The sequence below is a fragment of the Antechinus flavipes genome, chromosome 3 (assembly GCF_016432865.1).
Source record: "Antechinus flavipes isolate AdamAnt ecotype Samford, QLD, Australia chromosome 3, AdamAnt_v2, whole genome shotgun sequence".
Taxonomy (NCBI): Eukaryota; Metazoa; Chordata; class Mammalia; order Dasyuromorphia; family Dasyuridae; genus Antechinus; species Antechinus flavipes.
Genome location: NC_067400.1, coordinates 147,582,965 through 147,588,229, shown reverse-complemented (window position 1 = coordinate 147,588,229; position 5,265 = coordinate 147,582,965). Strand labels below are relative to the sequence as shown.

General features: G+C 36.5%; 1 non-coding gene across 1 annotated transcript; it reads left to right on the top strand.

Annotated features, from left to right (window-relative positions):
* Positions 1-816: 816 nt before the first annotated feature.
* Positions 817-889, top strand: TRNAF-GAA (transfer RNA phenylalanine (anticodon GAA)). Its single transcript has one exon. It is a non-coding gene; the product is annotated as a tRNA-Phe (tRNA).
* Positions 890-5,265: the final 4,376 nt, after the last annotated feature.

Genomic DNA, 5,265 nt, shown 5'->3' with positions numbered 1-5,265 from the left:
TTTTTTTCTCTCTTTTTTTTCCTTTTTGATCTAAATTTTATTGTGCAGCATGATATTTGTGCCCATGTTTAACATACATCGTGTCACTTGCATCTAGGGAAGGGGGTGAAGGGAAGGGAGGGGAAAAATTAGAACTCAAGGTTTTGTAAGGATGAATGTTGAAAACTATTCATTTATATAATTTGAAAATAAAAAGCTTAAATTAAAGGTCCATTTATCAAGGAAATGACAGTCGCAAGCCAATCCAACTACAAAAAGGGCTAAAATTGTGCGTGCTTAGAAAAAAAATTCTCACCTATTCTATAAATGATTTCTCTTGTATTTATTGACAAATGGCTCCTGGGTTCTCAGTCACCAATGTAATTATGGTAGCATATATAATGATATTTTTTTTAATGTTTTATGTTTTATTCAAATTTGCATAATTTTTTACCTTATTTTTTTCAAGCTTTGGGCTGTAAATTAATCTGAATAACAGAGGTTGGAGCAGTTAGGAAATTGTTTTTTTTTTTTTTTAATAAGGAATTTTAGAAATGTAAGTTATTATTAAAGTAATGCTTATTAAATTAATAGAGATTGTTTATAATAATAAATAGTAACAATAATGACATTCTCAAGCATAATAAAATTGTGGATAGTATATACATATATATAATCTTGACAACTATACTACAAGATTTTTAGCACCACCTTTTGAGATTGTGGAGAATAAACACTGAAGTGTTATGCTAAATTAGAAACTAGAAAAACCGATTACAAAAGGAAAGGGGGTTAAATAATAATAGATTGAGCAACTCAGAAAGCACTTCCGTAAGAGCCGAAATAGCTCAGTTGGGAGAGCGTTAGACTGAAGATCTAAAGGTCCCTGGTTCGATCCCGGGTTTCGGCAGAAGGTTTTGAATGTCTCCAAAATATAGAAACCCGATGGGGGATATCCCCAAGTAATGAGCTATAATAATAATACCTTTCGGAATTGAGTTATCTCAAAGTTTCCGACCATATCTCTTTCAGCGCGTTCAGTTCGTTAGCTTTTTGTCTCTCTCCATCCCTGCATTTTTTTGATCGGATGGGAATAGGTCTTCTCTCCCTCTCGTTTCTTTCCCTTGCTTTATTCGTGGGACATATGTGCAAAATAATTCTGCGCTCTTTTTCTTTTTGCAGTGTAAGTCCTGAACTTCCTTTTATAGCGAGTCCCTATAGGAGCTGAACCCAAAAACGTCTTTACAAAGGCTGACACTGGAGAACCTAATGGAGAATGCATACATTAGTAATGCATACTAACACTTTGTTAACTTGGGAGAAGTCATCCAATAACGTCTCTCTGAATCGGTTCCCTCGTCTGTAAAATGGGGATAATTGTAGGCATTTCCCTTCCAGAATTGCTGTGAGGATAAAACGAGATAATATTTGTAAAAGAGACTTGCAAATCTTAAAGCATTACATAAATATAACTATATTCTAATTATTAGTGGCAATAGTGCTGAGAGACGGGGTGGCACAAAAGGGAGGAATAAATATTATGTGTCGGAGCGAAGATAGAAAAAGGAAGAAATTGGAAGTCAGGAAAAACCCGCACTCTGGATTTGTTCAACACTGTGCTTCTCTTCTGGCTGGCTCGTTGTTACAGGGGTTGGGAGTATCGCTACTATTTTTGTTTTTGTTTGTTGTTGTTGTCAGTAGCCTGAAGCGGAGTGTTGTCCGATTGTTCCTGAGACTGAATCACGGTCTTTCGTAGCTGCGTGTGCTGAGCTCGCTTGATGAGAACACAGATGTGGGTATAGCAGAAATAGACAAAGAGCTCTACTCTCTTCTAGCTGTAAATGAGAGAGACAGGAGGAAACTATAAGAAATATCAGCTAGATGGCGCAACGGAGAGGACTGCGGACCTGAAGAAAGGGTAAACTAATCTTTCTGAATTCAAATCTGGTGACTATCTTTGTGGCAAGTCATTTCACCCTATTTGCCTCAGTTTTCTCATCTGTAAAAAGAGCTGGAGAAAAAAATGACAAACCACTCCAGTATCTTTGTCAAGAAAATCCCAAATGGGATCAAGGAGAGTCTGATAAAATTGAAACAAATTTAAGGGCAAATTCGTACTGTGTACCAGGATGGATATAAGTATAAGTAGCAGCTAGACAGTAAAGCTTGCTCAGGAACGGCTACTTTGAATGAGATGATGTCCAGTTTGATTAATTGAAGGAGTATCGGGGGAGGAAGTGGATCTGCCTTCAATTTTTTAGTGGGGAAGGGAGGGGACCCTGGCTCGGTAGAAAGAAATGAAAAGGGGACTTGAGGGAGGGAAATAAGAGTACTAACCTTTCACAGAGTTAAAGTTAACTTATCCTTAAGGGGAACTGAAGATATACCAATATGCACTACACCAAGCGCAGGCAATTTACTCCTGCTCCTACTGTGCCTATCTTTTCTGTGGCCTCCCACTTGTCATATGGGACTTCCCTACTTTCCTTTGATATCCAGACAAGATTAAAGGAACTCTTGGGCTGTCTTCAACCGTTTTTCAGTTTTGCTGTATGTCCATTCTATTCTCTTTTTATACACATCCTAGATTACATTCTTTAAAAATATATTTTTTAATTTAAAATTAAAAAAATTATTAAAGCTTTTTATTTACAAACATATGCATGGGTAATTTTTCAAGATTGACCCTTGCAAAACCTCCTGTTCCAGATTTTCCCTTCCTTCCCCCCATCCCCTTCTTTAGATAGCAGGTAGTCCAATACATGTTAAATATGTTAAAATACATGTTAAATCCAATATATGTATACATACTTATACAGTTATCTTGCTGCACAAGAAAAATCAGATCAAGAAGGAAAAAAAAAAACCTGAAAAAGAAAACAAAATGCAAGCAAACAATAACTTTCTCTGGGTATAGATGGCTCTCTTCCATCACTGAACAATTGAAACTGGTTTGAATCGGTAGATTACATTCTTTACACAACTTTTTTTTTTGTAATTTTTTGTTTGTAATATGTGTCATACTTGCTCATGCCCACCATGTATATGTCCCTTAAAATTCAATTCTTCCCAGATTGTATGTATGTGTATATGTATATATATATATATATATAAAACACCGTCAGATATTAAAAGATAGGTGGCTCAGGAAGTAGTTGGGATTGTTGAAAGATTTTGTGATTTTCCAAAGGCAACCCAGTTTTCTCTCTTCCTTTTTTAAAAACCAATTCTAGCTTCCAGTTCATTATTTATATGCCGTGATTGTTCCTCAAAACTGGTACTAAAGAATGATTTTGAGTTTTGAGGTGAAGTAATGGGGAAATGAAGCTTGTGATAGATGGTTATGAAGTAAAGTTCTCTTTTATGAGAGAATAGGAAGTGAAGAGGTTTTTTTTTTTTTAATATTTTATTTTCCCCCAATTACATGTTAATTTTTTAAAACCTAAAAAAAGTTTTGAGTTCTAAATTATCTCTCTCCCTCCTCCTCCTCCCAATTCCTGAGATAGTGAGCAATCTGATACAGGTTATACATGTACAATTATGTACAACATTTTCACATTAAAATTTTTATACAAGAAGACTCAAATTTAAAAAAATGAAAAATAATAGCATGCTTTAGTCTTTATTCAGAAGTACAAGTTCTTTCTTTGCTTCATAGTTGGACTCAACTCTGGAGGGGAGATGGCTGGTCAAAGATTCTGTAACTTGATCTAGGGGCTTGTAAATTCTTGGTGTTTTCAAAGTGTTGTGATCTTGGGAAGGCTCTTGTCACTGGCCTCTTAGTTTGCTCTCTAGTCCTTATTCCAGCAAAATCTCTCTCCCTTGTGATTGTGGTACTTCTTTCTGTTCTGGAATTGTGAACTGAAAGTGGGTAATAGGAATCAAAATTGCCAAATGGCACCCAATCATGCACCCAATGCTAGGTCAGGTATTCCCTGAAATCTCTGACTAGGTGTTTAGTCCCTTTACTGTTCCTGTGCATTGGACATGCCCAGTGCTCCCACTGCTGCTCCTATTGACCTGCTCACAACTGGTGCTGCTTCAGTGGCACTTCAGGCCAACCTCCCATCCCAAATTCACAGATTTTCTTTTGTCTTCCTAAGGGGCCCTGGTTTCTAAAGATGACTCACTATGACTTTTTGTTGGTTTTTCTTTCAGAATTAAAATATGCAATTTGACATTTTTGGTGTTCATTTTGTAGGAAAGACTTTTGGGGAAGTTTGGCAGTTATGTACTTTTACTTTACCATCTTTCACTCTACCCTGATAATGATACTTGTGAAAGATATTACAGACCTGACATGGAGTAGGGATTTGAGGATTATACTGAGGATCCCCTCTTACCGATCTGTTGTATTTCCCTAATTTTCCTGAAGGGCTTACCCACATCTTTTGAAAACCTGCACTGTTTTGAACAGGGCCACAAATGCTCCTTTCCCTTTCCTAGGCCTAGGCTTAATAGCTAATTAGCATAAGTATGATTTAAGAGATAGGCTCCTGTCTCTGCAAATATAACCACAACTGCCCTAAATTCTTCTGATTAGGGACTCATTTGCTTTAGCAAACACTGATCCTTGGGAAGGCAAGAGACCCAAAGGAACTAATAGTTCTATCCGAATGTGATTAATTTTATCAGATGCTTTCTCCCCTTCTCCCACTTCAAGCTGAAATTTGCTGGAGTAATGCACTGGAGAAATGTTTTGATAATGGAAATAAGAAAATGAATAAGGCTGATAAATTATTAGAATGAGTTTTTGAGAAGGTAATAGATAAATTTCCATCCTGAGTGGTTTCATTCATTCAACTTGCATGAAAACTGAACACTGAACCAGATGATGAAGTTAGTCTAGCATAGAATGTAAAGAACACTGGAACAGAAATGAGGAAACACTAGTTTAAGTCTTGGCCCTGATATTTAGTAGCCATGTAACAGTGGACTTACTTTACCTCACTGGCTCTCAGTTCCCTCATCTGTAAAATGACAAGATTTACAGTCAACAATCTCTAAGCACCTTCTCAGCACTAAGATTCTATGATTCTCTTGATGTTCCTCTATAATTCTATGCACAATGAATGAAGTACTTACTATGTACAAAGTACTATTCTAAGTAAATAGGGGTATGCTCTCAAAAAGAAAATAACCTTTTCTCTAAGTTATTCATATGAAAGAGGCCCAATCAGGCTAAGATGACAGGAAAAAATAATGATGAATGTTGGAGGGGATGCGGGAAAACTGGGACACTAATGCATTGTTGGTGGAGTTGTGAACGAATCCAACCATTCTGGA